An 18,981-nucleotide genomic window follows, 5' to 3' on the forward strand; every position below is an offset into this window, starting at 1 on the left:
CGAATGTTCATGTGTTTGGAAAAGGTAGGAGAATGGTAAGGTACTGTTTTCTATCAGTTTGCAAGCTGCGCACACAATTCTAGTGATGTGCAGCTTCATTCTCACCTTTCCGAAGCAGCCGCACTCTCCAGCTGCCGGAGGCCGTGAAGCGGCTTCTTCGCGCAAAGGCGATTGTGCCGGTCACAATGCACTCCAGTGCGGCGGCTTCTGCCGCAATGTGCCCGGGACCGGCGCTTAGCTCCGGGGAGCTGCGTATCTTTCGTCTTTAGCGTCTTTTGTGGTCTACATCATTGGAAAAACTTTTCCACTATGTCAGGCAAGGTGAAACTGTGCCTGCACAGAAAACATCTCCCATCGTGTTTTACATGTTGCAGAGAGGTTTGCAGAGTGTTTTGCAAGAAGAAAAACAAAGTTGTCCAAAACACCTTCCAACCGAATGTTCACGTGTTTGGAAAGGTAGGAGAGTTGTAAGGTACTGTCTTCTATCAGTTTGCAAGCTGCGCACACTATCCCAGTGTTGTGCAGCTTCATTCTTCACCTTTCCGAAGTAGCCGCTCTCTCCGGCTCGCGGAGACGAAGAAGCGGCTTCTTCGCGCAAAGGCGATTGTGCCGGTCACAGTGCACTCCAGTGCGGCGGCTTCTGCCGAAATGTGCCCGGGACCGGCGGTTTGCTCCGGGGAGCTGCGTATCTTTCGTCTTTAGCGTCTTTTGGGGTCTACATCATTGCAAAAATCCTTTCCACTATGTATGGCACGGAGAAACTGTGCCAGCATAGAAAACATCTCCCATCCTGTCTTACATGTTGCAAAGAAGTCTGCAGAGTGTTTTGCAAGAAGAATAATAAAGTTGTCCAAAACACCTTCCAACCGAATATTCATGTGTTTGGAAAAGGTAGGAAAGTGGTAAGGTACTGTTTTCTATCAGTTTGCAAGCTGCGCACACTATCCCAGTGTTGTTCAGCTTCATTCTTCACCTTCCGAAAGCAGCCGCTCTCACCGGCCCCCGGAGTCGAAGAGGCGGCTTCTCCGCGCAAAGGCGATTGTGCCGGTCACAGTGCACTCCAGTGCGGCGGCTTCTGCCGCAATGTGCCCGGGACCGGCGGTTTGCTCCGGGGAGCTGCGTATCTTTCGTCTTTAGCGTCTTTTGGGGTCTACATCATTGCAAAAATCCTTTCCACTATGTCTGGCACGGAGAAACTGTGCCAGCATAGAAAACATCTCCCATCCTGTCTTACATGTTGCAGAGAAGTCTGCAGAGTGTTTTGCAAGAAGAAAAACAAAGTTGTCCAAAACACCTTCCAACCGAATGTTCATGTGTTTGGAAAAGGTAGGAGAGTGGTAAGGTACTGTTTTCTATCAGTTTGCAAGCTGTGCACACCATCCAGTGTTCTGCAGCTTCATTCTTCACCTTTCCAAAGCAGCCGCTCTCTCCGGCCCCCGGAGACGAAGAAGCGGCTTCTTCGCGCAAAGGCGATTGTGCCGGTCACAGTGCACTCCAGTGCGGCGGCTTCTGCCGAAATGTGCCCGGGACCGGCGGTTTGCTCCGGGGAGCTGCGTATCTTTCGTCTTTAGCGTCTTTTGGGGTCTACATCATTGCAAAAATCCTTTCCACTATGTCTGGCACGGAGAAACTGTGCCAGCATAGAAAACATCTCCCATCCTGTCTTACATGTTGCAGAGAAGTCTGCAGAGTGTTTTGCAAGAAGAATAATAAAGTTGTCCAAAACACCTTCCAACCGAATATTCATGTGTTTGGAAAAGGTAGGAAAGTGGTAAGGTACTGTTTTCTATCAGTTTGCAAGCTGCGCACACTATCCCAGTGTTGTTCAGCTTCATTCTTCACCTTCCGAAAGCAGCCGCTCTCACCGGCCCCCGGAGTCGAAGAGGCGGCTTCTCCGCGCAAAGGCGATTGTGCCGGTCACAGTGCACTCCAGTGCGGCGGCTTCTGCCGCAATGTGCCCGGGACCGGCGGTTTGCTCCGGGGAGCTGCGTATCTTTCGTCTTTAGCGTCTTTTGGGGTCTACATCATTGCAAAAATCCTTTCCTCTATGTCTGGCACGGAGAAACTGTGCCAGCATAGAAAACATCTCCCATCGTGTTTTACATGTTGCAGAGAAGTCTGCAGAGTGTTTTGCAAGAAGAAAAACAAAGTTGTCCAAAACACCTTCCAACCGAATGTTCATGTGTTTGGAAAAGGTAGGAGAGTGGTAAGGTACTGTTTTCTATCAGTTTGCAAGCTGTGCACACCATCCAGTGTTCTGCAGCTTCATTCTTCACCTTTCCAAAGCAGCCGCTCTCTCCGGCCCCCGGAGACGAAGAAGCGGCTTCTTCGCGCAAAGGCGATTGTGCCGGTCACAGTGCACTCCAGTGCGGCGGCTTCTGCCGAAATGTGCCCGGGACCGGCGCTTAGCTCCGGGGACATCCGTACCTTCTTCTTTCGGGACTTTTGTCGTCTACATCATTGCAAAAAACTTTTCCACTATGTCTGGCAAGGAGAAACTGTGCCAGCACAGAAAACATCCTCCATGGTGTTTGACATGTTGCAGAGAGGTTTGCTGAGTGTTTTGCAAGATGAAAAAGAAAGTTGTCCAAAACACCTTCCAATCGAATGTTCATGTGTTTGGAAAAGGTAGGAGAGTGGTAAGGTACTGTTTTCTATCAGTTTGCAAGCTGTGCACACTATCCCTGTATTGTGCTGCTTCATTCTCACCTTTCCGTAGCTACTGGTTTCTCCGGCTTTCGAAGGCGAAGAAGCGGCTTCTTCGAGCAAAGGCGATTGTGCCGGTCACAGTGCACTCCAGTGCGGCGGCTTCTGCCGAAATGTGCCCGGGACCGGCGCTTAGCTCCGGGGACATCCGTACCTTCTTCTTTCGGGACTTTTGTCGTCTACATCATTGCAAAAAACTTTTCCACTATGTCTGGCAAGGAGAAACTGTGCCAGCACAGAAAACATCCTCCATGGTGTTTGACATGTTGCAGAGAGGTTTGCTGAGTGTTTTGCAAGATGAAAAAGAAAGTTGTCCAAAACACCTTCCAATCGAATGTTCATGTGTTTGGAAAAGGTAGGAGAGTGGTAAGGTACTGTTTTCTATCAGTTTGCAAGCTGTGCACACTATCCCTGTATTGTGCTGCTTCATTCTCACCTTTCCGTAGCTACTGGTTTCTCCGGCTTTCGAAGGCGAAGAAGCGGCTTCTTCGAGCAAAGGCGATTGTGCCGGTCACAGTGCACTCCAGTGCGGCGGCTTCTGCCGAAATGTGCCCGGGACCGGCGCTTAGCTCCGGGGAGCTGCGTATCTTTCGTCTTTAGCGTCTTTTGGGGTCTACATCATTGCAAAAATCCTTTCCACTATGTCTGGCTCGGAGAAACTGTGCCTGCACAGAAAACATCTCCCATCGTGTTTTACATGTTGCAGAGTAGTTTGCAGAGTGTTTTGCAAGAAGAAAAACAAAGTTGTCCAAAACACCTTCCAACCGAATGTTCATGTGTTTGGAAAAGGTAGGAGAGTGGTAAGGTACTGTTTTCTAACAGTTTGCAAGCTGCGCACACTATCCCAGTGTTGTTCAGCTTCATTCTTCACCTTTCCGAAGTAGCCGCTCTCTCCGGCTCGCGGAGACGAAGAAGCGGCTTCTTCGCGCAAAGGCGATTGTGCCGGTCACAGTGCACTCCAGTGCGGCGGCTTCTGCCGAAATGTGCCCGGGACCGGCGCTTAGCTCCGGGAAGCTGCGTATCTTTCGTCTTTAGCGTCTTTTGTGGTCTACATCATTGGAAAAACTTTTCCACTATGTCAGGCAAGGTGAAACTGTGCCTGCACAGAAAACATCTCCCATCGTGTTTTACATGTTGCAGAGTAGTTTGCAGAGTGTTTTGCAAGAAGAAAAACAAAGTTGTCCAAAACACCTTCCAACCGAATGTTCACGTGTTTGGAAAGGTAGGAGAGTGGTAAGGTACTGTCTTCTATCAGTTTGCAAGCTGCGCACACTATCCCAGTGTTGTGCAGCTTCATTCTTCACCTTTCCGAAGCAGCCGCACTCTCCAGCTGACGGAGGCGAAGAAGCGGCTTCTTCGCGCAAAGGCGATTGTGCCGGTCACAATGCACTCCAGGGCGGCGGCTTCTGCCGCAATGTGCCCGGGACCGGCGCTTAGCTCCGGGGAGCTCCGTATCCTTCGTTGTGGAGAGCTTTAATGTGGAGAGCTTTATTAATAGTTGGTTAGCTGAGAAAGGCCATGCTGACATATTGCCACTGGTCAAGCTGAGAAATCAGCAGTCAGCAAGCTGAAAGGAGATGTCAGCAGCTTGCAATCAGTGGCCTTGCTGCAACATGGAGAAAGGGAGTAGAGATTAGTCCTGAATATCTCCTAAGAATATGTAGAAAGTATCAAAAGTAGGACCATAGGAATGTAAAAGTAGGTGTAACTGCTGATATGTAACTAACCAATCCTGAGCTCAACTTTTGCAATATGCATGAAGTTAATTACGAACTGTATTTAACCCGCTGTGCTGATCAATAAAATTGGGCCTGTGATGATCAACCTGATGTCCTGGTCTCCTTCCGTCGACAAATGGTGGAGAATGCGGGCAACGCTGCGGGCAACGATGCGGCAACGTTGAATCCCTGTCCTTTTTTCTCGGATTACAAAGAAAAAAGGGAACTCGCCACGGTCCGGAAGTTGGGTGAGAGTCCTTGCAGCGGGACGGTGCCGGATTATTTATAAAAAGCACCCTTGAGGATCGCTCAAGTCTCTACGTGCCGCCGAAGTCTGGAGCTGCGACAGCGCGCGCTGAATAGGTATGGATAGGCAAGCGGCATATGATTTATTCTCCTCATATTTAGAAAAGCGAGGGGTAAAAGAGATAGATTTAAAAAAGGAATTACCGGGGTTGTTAGCTTATGGTCATTCTATAGGTATGTTTACTAACCCACATACAGTACATGAGCTTTCAGAGTGGAAAAATTTTGGAGAGGTGTTAATGGACTCTGTGTTAGATGGGGATAAATCAGCTAAAAAGTTTGGGAAATTATGGCGGGTAGTGTATAATGCATTGCTTCAGCAGGTCTCTGAGAGAAAGGCAGCAGAAAGGGCTACAGAAGCTCATAAGAGGAATATAGGATATGGTCGTGAGGATGACCCTTTAGCACCTTCTGTAACTAAGATACTTATGCCTAAAAATCCCCAGCATAGTGGTGTTGAGGACATGCTTTTAGAAAGTGCGAAACCGTCTGCGCCTCCCTTGCCTGAGGGGGAAGGCGAGCCGGGTGGGGGAGGTAAAAGCAAGCCAGCTTTGCCTCCACAGCCGGCTTCAGGCGGGTCGGATGGTGGGGGGGGCAAGCCAGCTCTGCCTCCGCCGCCGGCTTTGCCTCCGCCGCTACCCCCGAGCAGGCCGGCTCCGGTTACAGCTCCAGCGGGGGGGTCCCTTCCCCCGCGCGAGCCGGCTCTGCTCGAGCGTGCTCCGGTTTCAGCTTCGGCGGGAGGGGGGCTCCTTCCCCCGCGCGCGCCGGCTTTGCCTGAGCAAACTCCGGTTGCAGCTGCGGGGGGGCTGCTTCCCCCGCGTGAGCCGGCTTCTTTCGAGCCGGCCCCGGCTTCACTGACAGCTCCAGCGGGGGGGTCGTTTCCCCCTCGCGAGCCAGCCTCTGCTTTACTGCCTTCCCAATGCGAAAATTCGGCGCCTGCACTAAAATGCCAGCAGCATAGCACCTCCAAAGAGCCAGCTCCCATCCCAGGGGCACACCGTGATCTATGGGGGGAAATGGCTAAACAAAGGAGGGAAGCTTGGTCTGCTTTGGCAAAAGAGGTGATGCAAATGGGAGATAGTGAAGCCGTAGAAATAGCTTCTAGTCTTGCATGTCCGGTTACTTATACACCACAATATGATGCACAGGGGAATTTAATGCATAATGTGGCAGCATATTCTGCCTTAGATTGGAAGTTGTTAGCTCAGCTACGTTCTACAGTTAGTCAGTTTGGTGTAAAAAGTGAACCTGTTAAGCAAATGTTAGATTATATCTTTAACACTCAGATTTTATGCCCAAATGACTTAAAAGGGATAGTGCGTTTAATATTTACTCAGCATCAACAATTATTGTTTAATGCACATTGGCAAGCATTAGTAAATGAGTCAGTTGCTGTACAACGGGCTCCGGGAGATCCATTGCATGGAGTGACAGTGGATGAACTTATGGGATTAGGAGCATTTCTGCGTACAGAGGCACAGATGATATTGGGACCAGATAAGCTTAGAGAGACTATGAGATTGATGCGTGCAGCGATAGATATGGTTAAAGAGCCAGGGGGATTACCAATTTATATGGGTATTAAGCAAGGTAGAGAAGAGTCATTCGGAAATTTTATCGATAGGGCGGCTGCTGCTATAGACCGGGCCGGTGTGGCAGACTACTTTAAGGGGGCGATATTGAAGCAGTGTATCCTTCAAAATAGTAATCCAGCAACCCAAAGGGTATTATCTGCTTTGGGAGCAAATTGGACCATTGAGGAAGCATTAGAGCGAATGGCATTAATGCCAACTGCTTCGCAGGCATTTCTAGTAGATGCTATAAAGGAGTTAGGATTGGGGTTACAAAAGCAGGCAGAGTCTAATCAGAATCAGGTGTTAGCTGCTCAGAATCAGGTGTTAGCTGCTCTTGCTCCTCTCCGAAGTGGCTCACTGCCGATCCAGCTCCCACAACACCACAGCTTGTAGACGGCGGTCGGGAAACTGTCAGCAGAGCGCGTTTCACGAGGGCCGCGCCCAGACACAAGTAGCTGCCGTGACATCAGAGACACCAGCACCAGCTGCCGCGACATCGCAGCCACCTCTTGTCTGCAACCCGCAACAACAGGGAGCAAATACCAACTGGAGTAAAGGGTCCTCTTATATTAAATGGACAAACATGTGGAACATTATTATTAGGACACTCTTCTACAACTATGTTGGGATTATTTGTTTTGCCTGGAGTTATTGATGCAGACTTTACAGGGGAAATACAAATCATGGCTTACACCCTCTATCCTCCAATTAAAATTACAAAAGGACAACGTATTGCACAATTGATACCACTATCACAAATGACCTCTGGAATACAACCATTTACTGAACAAGCACAGGATGAAAAAGGTTTTGGCTCCACTGGTGTTACACTTTTAACTGTGGATTTACAAAACAGACCAAAGCAAAAGGTCACAGTTACTTATGGGCATCAAAGCATAACCCTTTATGGATTATTGGATACAGGAGCAGATACCAGCATTATTTCTCCAGAGGCATGGCCACAGCATTGGCCTCTATTCCCATCAGCAAACATGCTCACCGGAGTAGGAGGATTTACATTGGCAAGCAGGTCACCTTCTTTGTCTGTGTCCATTGAAGATCAACAAATATCTGCTGTGTTTTCAATTGTGCAACTGCCTCCTACAGTCTCCTGCCTAATTGGAAGGGACATTTTAACACAACTGGGAGTGGTGTTAACTAATCAGCACCCTTTGGGGTAATTGCCATTGCTTGGACTTTCCCCATTCCACTCACCTGGAAAACAGATACACCGGTGATGGTTAAGCAATGGCCTCTAAAAGGGGATAACCTTATGCATGCTCATGATCTTGTTTGCACAGCAACAACCATTTTCCTCTTTGCAGATTGACATTATTAGAAATACCCTTGCTTCATATTCACTTGATATTGCTTCAGAGAAAATTCAAACTACAAAGCCTTGGAAATATTTGGGATGGACTTTGATGGATCAAAAAGTGATACCTCAAAAATTGGAGTTACAACTGGACATTAAGACTCTACATGATGCACAGAAATTACTGGGGGACTTACAATGGCTAAAGCCTATTGTGGGAATACCGAATCATTTGTTAGAAACCCTGCGGCCTTTATTAAAGGGTGTTGACCCTACTACTCCTGTATGCCTGACACAGGAGCATCGTCTTGCCTTGCAACAAATCAGTGACTGTGTACAACAGGGGTACGTGTCTCGTCGACAACTCGACCACCCTATTGACCTTACTATCTGGAATAGCCCTTGCCACCTGCTTGGTGCACTCTCTCAACAACAGGAGAAAACGGGGGAGATACAGGTGTTGGAATGGTTGTCTCCACCATTACAGCATAAGAAAACAATATGTTCAAAAATTGAACAATTGGCTGCATTAATCAAAAAGGGGCGTCTCAGAATTCTTGAAGTGGATGGTAGAGAACCTGCTACCATTAGACTGCCTATGGAAAAAGAAACCTTGGACTGGTACCTGATCAACTCAAAGGATTTACAGGAAGCATTATTGACATCATCTGCAAAAGTGGATACCAGCAAATTAGTGCCTAGAGTTTTGCAATGGATGACAGAATGGAACTGGATTACTCGACCCTTGAGAGAAGAACGCCCTATAGAAGGAGCTATTACAGCCTTTACTGATGCAGGAAAGAAGTCAAGGCGTGCTGCTGTCACTTGGCAAGAAAAAGGACAATGGAAACATCAAATCATTACAGCAGACCCTGCGGATAGTTTACAAACTTTGGAATTGTTGGCAGTAGTATGGGCAGTATCCAACTTACAGGGACCTTTAAATGTGGTTACAGAGTCTATGTATGTTGCAGGAGTAGTCAAACGAATAGAGGAAGCAGCAATTAAGGAAGTGAATAATAAATGATTGTATGAGTTGTTGGTACAATTAAGGAAAGCTCTACGGGAAAGAAATGCAGCGTATTCTGTGCTTTGCACTCTCCTCCTGAGGAATTGGACCTTTTTGGCAGTACAAACGCCAGTTTGTCTAACACTACAGCTGGTGGATGGTTTAGCTTTAAGTCTTCAAACCGACCACAAGAAACATGGGCCACCCTAGATTCATTCCTGAATGTGAGTGAAATCTCTCCGCAGCATTACAGTAAATGTAACAGCACAAAAATCACTGCACCAATGAAATTACCCACGGGAATATTTTTAATTTGCGGAGACAGGGCGTGGAATGGCATACCAGCTAGACCACAGGGTGGACCCTGTTATTTGGGTAAACTGTCATTGTTTCATCCTAATGTGTCCTTGCTAATGCAGCTGAGTCAAAATTCAAACAGAAAGAGACGTACATGACTTAGACTGCAGCTCGATAGGAGATCCACAATTTTGGGGCACATTCAAACAAGTGGTTGTTTCAACTATCTTGCCGGGAGGATCTGCCAATAAGGCTATGAATTTAGCAAAACAATTAGGGTGCTGGGCAAAGAGTGAACTGAACAAGACATCACAAATCCTAGACATGCTAACCACAGATGTGCAGAGTGTTAACCATGCTGTTTTGCAAAATAGAGCTGCCATAGATTTTTTGCTTTTAGCACAAGGACATGGATGTGAAGAATTTGAGGGAATGTGTTGTATGAATCTGTCTGACCATTCGGTGTCCATTCACAGTAAGATAAAAGAACTACAACAGGGACTTCACAATCTGAAGGAAGAAGAAGGTTTAGGAATTGACGAATGGCTTAAAAGCTTAGGACTTGGACCGTGGCTAAGAAACCTTGTGATCTATGCTATAGGACTGCTGGGTGTAATTTTACTGTTTTTGCTGATTTTGCCTTGTGTTTTTAATTGCATTCAAAACATGGTCAGCCGTACAATAGCAAAAACCTGGCAAGCTAATTTCCTTGCACAAGAAGAAAACGGGGGAAATGTGGAGAGCTTTAATGTGGAGAGCTTTATTAATAGTTGGTTAGCTGAGAAAGGCCATGCTGACATATTGCCACTGGTCAAGCTGAGAAATCAGCAGTCAGCAAGCTGAAAGGAGATGTCAGCAGCTTGCAATCAGTGGCCTTGCTGCAACATGGAGAAAGGGAGTAGAGATTAGTCCTGAATATCTCCTAAGAATATGTAGAAAGTATCAAAAGTAGGACCATAGGAATGTAAAAGTAGGTGTAACTGCTGATATGTAACTAACCAATCCTGAGCTCAACTTTTGCAATATGCATGAAGTTAATTACGAACTGTATTTAACCCGCTGTGCTGATCAATAAAATTGGGCCTGTGATGATCAACCTGATGTCCTGGTCTCCTTCCGTCGACACTTCGTCTTTAGCGTCTTTTGTGGTCTACATCATTGCAGAAAGGTTTTTCACTATGTCAGGTAAGGTGAAACTGTGCCTGCACAGAAAACATCTCCCATCGTGTTTTACATGTTGCAGAGAGGTTTGCAGAGTGTTTTGCAAGAAGAAAAGCAAAGTTGTCCAAAACACCTTCCAACCGAATGTTCACGTGTTTGGAAAGGTAGGAGGGTGGTAAGGTACTGTCTTCTATCAGTTTGCAAGCTGCGCACACTATCCCAGTGTTGTGCAGGTTCATTCTTCACCTTTCCGAAGTAGCCGCACTCTCCAGCTGACGGAGGCGAAGAAGCGGCTTCTTCGCTCAAAGGCGATTGTGCCGGTCACAGTGCACTCCAGTGCGGCGGCTTCTGCCGAAATGTGCCCGGGACCGGCGGTTTGCTCCGGGGAGCTGCGTATCTTTCGTCTTTAGCGTCTTTTGGGGTCTACATCATTGCAAAAATCCTTTCCACTATGTCTGGCACGGAGAAACTGTGCCAGCATAGAAAACATCTCCCATCCTGTTTTACATGTTGCAGAGAAGTCTGCAGAGTGTTTTGCAAGAAGAATAATAAAGTTGTCCAAAACACCTTCCAACCGAATATTCATGTGTTTGGAAAAGGTAGGAAAGTGGTAAGGTACTGTTTTCTATCAGTTTGCAAGCTGCGCACACTATCCCAGTGTTGTTCAGCTTCATTCTTCACCTTCCGAAAGCAGCCGCTCTCACCGGCCCCCGGAGTCGAAGAAGCGGCTTCTCCGCGCAAAGGCGATTGTGCCGGTCACAATGCACTCCAGTGCGGCGGCTTCTGCCGAAATGTGCCCGGGACCGGCGGTTTGCTCCGGGGAGCTGCGTATCTTTCGTCTTTAGCGTCTTTTGTGGTCTACATCATTGGAAAAACTTTTCCACTATGTCTGGCAAGGAGAAACTGTGCCTGCACAGAAAACATCTCCCATCGTTTTTACATGTTGCAGAGAGGTTTGCAGAGTGTTTTGCAAGAAGAAAAACAAAGTTGTCCAAAACACCTTCCAACCGAATGTTCACGTGTTTGGAAAGGTAGGAGAGTGGTAAGGTACTGTTTTCTATCAGTTTGCAAGCTGTGCACACTATCCCAGTGTTGTGCAGCTTCATTCTTCACCTTTCCGAAGTAGCCGCTCTCTCCGGCTCGCGGAGACGAAGAAGCGGCTTCTTCGCGCAAAGGCGATTGTGCCGGTCACAGTGCACTCCAGTGCGGCGGCTTCTGCCGCAATGTGCCCGGGACCGGCGCTTAGCTCCGGGGAGCTCCGTATCTTTCGTCTCTAGCGTCTTTTGTGGTCTACATCACTGCAAAAAACTTTTCCACTATGTCAGGCAAGGAGAAACTGTGCTTGCACAGAAAACATTCTCCATGGTGTTTGACATGTTGCAGAGAGGTTTGCTGAGTGTTTTGCAAGATGAAAAAGAAAGTTGTCCAAAACACCTTCCAATCGAATGTTCATGTGTTCGGAAAAGGTAGGAGAGTGGTAAGGTACTGTTTTCTATCAGTTTGCAAGCTGTGCACACTATCCCTGTATTGTGCAGCTTCATTCTCACCTTTCCGAAGCTACTGGTTTCTCCGGCTTTCGAAGGCGAAGAATCGGCTTCTTCGCTCAAAGGCGATTGTGCCGGTCACAGTGCACTCCAGTGCGGCGGCTTCTGCCGAAATGTGCCCGGGACCGGCGGTTTGCTCCGGGGAGCTGCGTATCTTTCGTCTTTAGCGTCTTTTGGGGTCTACATCATTGCAAAAATCCTTTCCACTATGTCTGGCACGGAGAAACTGTGCCAGCATAGAAAACATCTCCCATCCTGTCTTACATGTTGCAAAGAAGTCTGCAGAGTGTTTTGCAAGAAGAATAATAAAGTTGTCCAAAACACCTTCCAACCGAATATTCATGTTTTTGGAAAAGGTAGGAAAGTGGTAAGGTACTGTTTTCTATCAGTTTGCAAGCTGCGCACACTATCCCAGTGTTGTTCAGCTTCATTCTTCACCTTCCGAAAGCAGCCGCTCTCACCGGCCCCCGGAGTCGAAGAGGCGGCTTCTCCGCGCAAAGGCGATTGTGCCGGTCACAGTGCACTCCAGTGCGGCGGCTTCTGCCGCAATGTGCCCGGGACCGGCGGTTTGCTCCGGGGAGCTGCGTATCTTTCGTCCTTAGCGTCTTTTGGGGTCTACATCATTGCAAAAATCCTTTCCACTATGTCTGGCACGGAGAAACTGTGCCAGCATAGAAAACATCTCCCATCCTGTCTTACATGTTGCAGAGAAGTCTGCAGAGTGTTTTGCAAGAAGAAAAACAAAGTTGTCCAAAACACCTTCCAACCGAATGTTCATGTGTTTGGAAAAGGTAGGAGAGTGGTAAGGTACTGTTTTCTATCAGTTTGCAAGCTGTGCACACCATCCAGTGTTCTGCAGCTTCATTCATCACCTTTCCAAAGCAGCCGCTCTCTCCGGCCCCCGGAGACGAAGAAGCGGCTTCTTCGCGCAAAGGCGATTGTGCCGGTCACAGTGCACTCCAGTGCGGCGGCTTCTGCCGAAATGTGCCCGGGACCGGCGGTTTGCTCCGGGGAGCTGCGTATCTTTCGTCTTTAGCGTCTTTTGGGGTCTACATCATTGCAAAAATCCTTTCCACTATGTCTGGCACGGAGAAACTGTGCCAGCATAGAAAACATCTCCCATCCTGTCTTACATGTTGCAGAGAAGTCTGCAGAGTGTTTTGCAAGAAGAATAATAAAGTTGTCCAAAACACCTTCCAACCGAATATTCATGTGTTTGGAAAAGGTAGGAAAGTGGTAAGGTACTGTTTTCTATCAGTTTGCAAGCTGCGCACACTATCCCAGTGTTGTTCAGCTTCATTCTTCACCTTCCGAAAGCAGCCGCTCTCACCGGCCCCCGGAGTCGAAGAGGCGGCTTCTCCGCGCAAAGGCGATTGTGCCGGTCACAGTGCACTCCAGTGCGGCGGCTTCTGCCGCAATGTGCCCGGGACCGGCGGTTTGCTCCGGGGAGCTGCGTATCTTTCGTCTTTAGCGTCTTTTGGGGTCTACATCATTGCAAAAATCCTTTCCTCTATGTCTGGCACGGAGAAACTGTGCCAGCATAGAAAACATCTCCCATCGTGTTTTACATGTTGCAGAGAAGTCTGCAGAGTGTTTTGCAAGAAGAAAAACAAAGTTGTCCAAAACACCTTCCAACCGAATGTTCATGTGTTTGGAAAAGGTAGGAGAGTGGTAAGGTACTGTTTTCTATCAGTTTGCAAGCTGTGCACACCATCCAGTGTTCTGCAGCTTCATTCTTCACCTTTCCAAAGCAGCCGCTCTCTCCGGCCCCCGGAGACGAAGAAGCGGCTTCTTCGCGCAAAGGCGATTGTGCCGGTCACAGTGCACTCCAGTGCGGCGGCTTCTGCCGAAATGTGCCCGGGACCGGCGCTTAGCTCCGGGGACATCCGTACCTTCTTCTTTCGGGACTTTTGTCGTCTACATCATTGCAAAAAACTTTTCCACTATGTCTGGCAAGGAGAAACTGTGCCAGCACAGAAAACATCCTCCATGGTGTTTGACATGTTGCAGAGAGGTTTGCTGAGTGTTTTGCAAGATGAAAAAGAAAGTTGTCCAAAACACCTTCCAATCGAATGTTCATGTGTTTGGAAAAGGTAGGAGAGTGGTAAGGTACTGTTTTCTATCAGTTTGCAAGCTGTGCACACTATCCCTGTATTGTGCTGCTTCATTCTCACCTTTCCGTAGCTACTGGTTTCTCCGGCTTTCGAAGGCGAAGAAGCGGCTTCTTCGAGCAAAGGCGATTGTGCCGGTCACAGTGCACTCCAGTGCGGCGGCTTCTGCCGAAATGTGCCCGGGACCGGCGCTTAGCTCCGGGAAGCTGCGTATCTTTCGTCTTTAGCGTCTTTTGTGGTCTACATCATTGGAAAAACTTTTCCACTATGTCAGGCAAGGTGAAACTGTGCCTGCACAGAAAACATCTCCCATCGTGTTTTACATGTTGCAGAGTAGTTTGCAGAGTGTTTTGCAAGAAGAAAAACAAAGTTGTCCAAAACACCTTCCAACCGAATGTTCACGTGTTTGGAAAGGTAGGAGAGTGGTAAGGTACTGTCTTCTATCAGTTTGCAAGCTGCGCACACTATCCCAGTGTTGTGCAGCTTCATTCTTCACCTTTCCGAAGCAGCCGCACTCTCCAGCTGACGGAGGCGAAGAAGCGGCTTCTTCGCGCAAAGGCGATTGTGCCGGTCACAATGCACTCCAGGGCGGCGGCTTCTGCCGCAATGTGCCCGGGACCGGCGCTTAGCTCCGGGGAGCTCCGTATCCTTCGTTGTGGAGAGCTTTAATGTGGAGAGCTTTATTAATAGTTGGTTAGCTGAGAAAGGCCATGCTGACATATTGCCACTGGTCAAGCTGAGAAATCAGCAGTCAGCAAGCTGAAAGGAGATGTCAGCAGCTTGCAATCAGTGGCCTTGCTGCAACATGGAGAAAGGGAGTAGAGATTAGTCCTGAATATCTCCTAAGAATATGTAGAAAGTATCAAAAGTAGGACCATAGGAATGTAAAAGTAGGTGTAACTGCTGATATGTAACTAACCAATCCTGAGCTCAACTTTTGCAATATGCATGAAGTTAATTACGAACTGTATTTAACCCGCTGTGCTGATCAATAAAATTGGGCCTGTGATGATCAACCTGATGTCCTGGTCTCCTTCCGTCGACAAATGGTGGAGAATGCGGGCAACGCTGCGGGCAACGATGCGGCAACGTTGAATCCCTGTCCTTTTTTCTCGGATTACAAAGAAAAAAGGGAACTCGCCACGGTCCGGAAGTTGGGTGAGAGTCCTTGCAGCGGGACGGTGCCGGATTATTTATAAAAAGCACCCTTGAGGATCGCTCAAGTCTCTACGTGCCGCCGAAGTCTGGAGCTGCGACAGCGCGCGCTGAATAGGTATGGATAGGCAAGCGGCATATGATTTATTCTCCTCATATTTAGAAAAGCGAGGGGTAAAAGAGATAGATTTAAAAAAGGAATTACCGGGGTTGTTAGCTTATGGTCATTCTATAGGTATGTTTACTAACCCACATACAGTACATGAGCTTTCAGAGTGGAAAAATTTTGGAGAGGTGTTAATGGACTCTGTGTTAGATGGGGATAAATCAGCTAAAAAGTTTGGGAAATTATGGCGGGTAGTGTATAATGCATTGCTTCAGCAGGTCTCTTAGAGAAAGGCAGCAGAAAGGGCTACAGAAGCTCATAAGAGGAATATAGGATATGGTCGTGAGGATGACCCTTTAGCACCTTCTGTAACTAAGATACTTATGCCTAAAAATCCCCAGCATAGTGGTGTTGAGGACATGCTTTTAGAAAGTGCGAAACCGTCTGCGCCTCCCTTGCCTGAGGGGGAAGGCGAGCCGGGTGGGGGAGGTAAAAGCAAGCCAGCTTTGCCTCCACAGCCGGCTTCAGGCGGGTCGGATGGTGGGGGGGGCAAGCCAGCTCTGCCTCCGCCGCCGGCTTTGCCTCCGCCGCTACCCCCGAGCAGGCCGGCTCCGGTTACAGCTCCAGCGGGGGGGTCCCTTCCCCCGCGCGAGCCGGCTCTGCTCGAGCGTGCTCCGGTTTCAGCTTCGGCGGGAGGGGGGCTCCTTCCCCCGCGCGCGCCGGCTTTGCCTGAGCAAACTCCGGTTGCAGCTGCGGGGGGGCTGCTTCCCCCGCGTGAGCCGGCTTCTTTCGAGCCGGCCCCGGCTTCACTGACAGCTCCAGCGGGGGGGTCGTTTCCCCCTCGCGAGCCAGCCTCTGCTTTACTGCCTTCCCAATGCGAAAATTCGGCGCCTGCACTAAAATGCCAGCAGCATAGCACCTCCAAAGAGCCAGCTCCCATCCCAGGGGCACACCGTGATCTATGGGGGGAAATGGCTAAACAAAGGAGGGAAGCTTGGTCTGCTTTGGCAAAAGAGGTGATGCAAATGGGAGATAGTGAAGCCGTAGAAATAGCTTCTAGTCTTGCATGTCCGGTTACTTATACACCACAATATGATGCACAGGGGAATTTAATGCATAATGTGGCAGCATATTCTGCCTTAGATTGGAAGTTGTTAGCTCAGCTACGTTCTACAGTTAGTCAGTTTGGTGTAAAAAGTGAACCTGTTAAGCAAATGTTAGATTATATCTTTAACACTCAGATTTTATGCCCAAATGACTTAAAAGGGATAGTGCGTTTAATATTTACTCAGCATCAACAATTATTGTTTAATGCACATTGGCAAGCATTAGTAAATGAGTCAGTTGCTGTACAACGGGCTCCGGGAGATCCATTGCATGGAGTGACAGTGGATGAACTTATGGGATTAGGAGCATTTCTGCGTACAGAGGCACAGATGATATTGGGACCAGATAAGCTTAGAGAGACTATGAGATTGATGCGTGCAGCGATAGATATGGTTAAAGAGCCAGGGGGATTACCAATTTATATGGGTATTAAGCAAGGTAGAGAAGAGTCATTCGGAAATTTTATCGATAGGGCGGCTGCTGCTATAGACCGGGCCGGTGTGGCAGACTACTTTAAGGGGGCGATATTGAAGCAGTGTATCCTTCAAAATAGTAATCCAGCAACCCAAAGGGTATTATCTGCTTTGGGAGCAAATTGGACCATTGAGGAAGCATTAGAGCGAATGGCATTAATGCCAACTGCTTCGCAGGCATTTCTAGTAGATGCTATAAAGGAGTTAGGATTGGGGTTACAAAAGCAGGCAGAGTCTAATCAGAATCAGGTGTTAGCTGCTCAGAATCAGGTGTTAGCTGCTCTTGCTCCTCTCCGAAGTGGCTCACTGCCGATCCAGCTCCCACAACACCACAGCTTGTAGACGGCGGTCGGGAAACTGTCAGCAGAGCGCGTTTCACGAGGGCCGCGCCCAGACACAAGTAGCTGCCGTGACATCAGAGACACCAGCACCAGCTGCCGCGACATCGCAGCCACCTCTTGTCTGCAACCCGCAACAACAGGGAGCAAATACCAACTGGAGTAAAGGGTCCTCTTATATTAAATGGACAAACATGTGGAACATTATTATTAGGACACTCTTCTACAACTATGTTGGGATTATTTGTTTTGCCTGGAGTTATTGATGCAGACTTTACAGGGGAAATACAAATCATGGCTTACACCCTCTATCCTCCAATTAAAATTACAAAAGGACAACGTATTGCACAATTGATACCACTATCACAAATGACCTCTGGAATACAACCATTTACTGAACAAGCACAGGATGAAAAAGGTTTTGGCTCCACTGGTGTTACACTTTTAACTGTGGATTTACAAAACAGACCAAAGCAAAAGGTCACAGTTACTTATGGGCATCAAAGCATAACCCTTTATGGATTATTGGATACAGGAGCAGATACCAGCATTATTTCTCCAGAGGCATGGCCACAGCATTGGCCTCTATTCCCATCAGCAAACATGCTCACCGGAGTAGGAGGATTTACATTGGCAAGCAGGTCACCTTCTTTGTCTGTGTCCATTGAAGATCAACAAATATCTGCTGTGTTTTCAATTGTGCAACTGCCTCCTACAGTCTCCTGCCTAATTGGAAGGGACATTTTAACACAACTGGGAGTGGTGTTAACTAATCAGCACCCTTTGGGGTAATTGCCATTGCTTGGACTTTCCCCATTCCACTCACCTGGAAAACAGATACACCGGTGATGGTTAAGCAATGGCCTCTAAAAGGGGATAACCTTATGCATGCTCATGATCTTGTTTGCACAGCAACAACCATTTTCCTCTTTGCAGATTGACATTATTAGAAATACCCTTGCTTCATATTCACTTGATATTGCTTCAGAGAAAATTCAAACTACAAAGCCTTGGAAATATTTGGGATGGACTTTGATGGATCAAAAAGTGATACCTCAAAAATTGGAGTTACAACTGGACATTAAGACTCTACATGATGCACAGAAATTACTGGGGGACTTACAATGGCTAAAGCCTATTGTGGGAATACCGAATCATTTGTTAGAAACCCTGCGGCCTTTATTAAAGGGTGTTGACCCTACTACTCCTGTATGCCTGACACAGGAGCATCGTCTTGCCTTGCAACAAATCAGTGACTGTGTACAACAGGGGTACGTGTCTCGTCGACAACTCGACCACCCTATTGACCTTACTATCTGGAATAGCCCTTGCCACCTGCTTGGTGCACTCTCTCAACAACAGGAGAAAACGGGGGAGATACAGGTGTTGGAATGGTTGTCTCCACCATTACAGCATAAGAAAACAATATGTTCAAAAATTGAACAATTGGCTGCATTAATCAAAAAGGGGCGTCTCAGAATTCTTGAAGTGGATGGTAGAGAACCTGCTACCATTAGACTGCCTATGGAAAAAGAAACCTTGGACTGGTACCTGATCAACTCAAAGGATTTACAGGAAGCATTATTGACATCATCTGCAAAAGTGGATACCAGCAAATTAGTGCCTAGAGTTTTGCAATGGATGACAGAATGGAACTGGATTACTCGACCCTTGAGAGAAGAACGCCCTATAGAAGGAGCTATTACAGCCTTTACTGATGCAGGAAAGAAGTCAAGGCGTGCTGCTGTCACTTGGCAAGAAAAAGGACAATGGAAACATCAAATCATTACAGCAGACCCTGCGGATAGTTTACAAACTTTGGAATTGTTGGCAGTAGTATGGGCAGTATCCAACTTACAGGGACCTTTAAATGTGGTTACAGAGTCTATGTATGTTGCAGGAGTAGTCAAACGAATAGAGGAAGCAGCAATTAAGGAAGTGAATAATAAATGATTGTATGAGTTGTTGGTACAATTAAGGAAAGCTCTACGGGAAAGAAATGCAGCGTATTCTGTGCTTTGCACTCTCCTCCTGAGGAATTGGACCTTTTTGGCAGTACAA

Source organism: Zonotrichia albicollis, chromosome 26 (assembly GCF_047830755.1).
Source record: "Zonotrichia albicollis isolate bZonAlb1 chromosome 26, bZonAlb1.hap1, whole genome shotgun sequence".
In the NCBI taxonomy this organism is placed as follows: domain Eukaryota; kingdom Metazoa; phylum Chordata; class Aves; order Passeriformes; family Passerellidae; genus Zonotrichia; species Zonotrichia albicollis.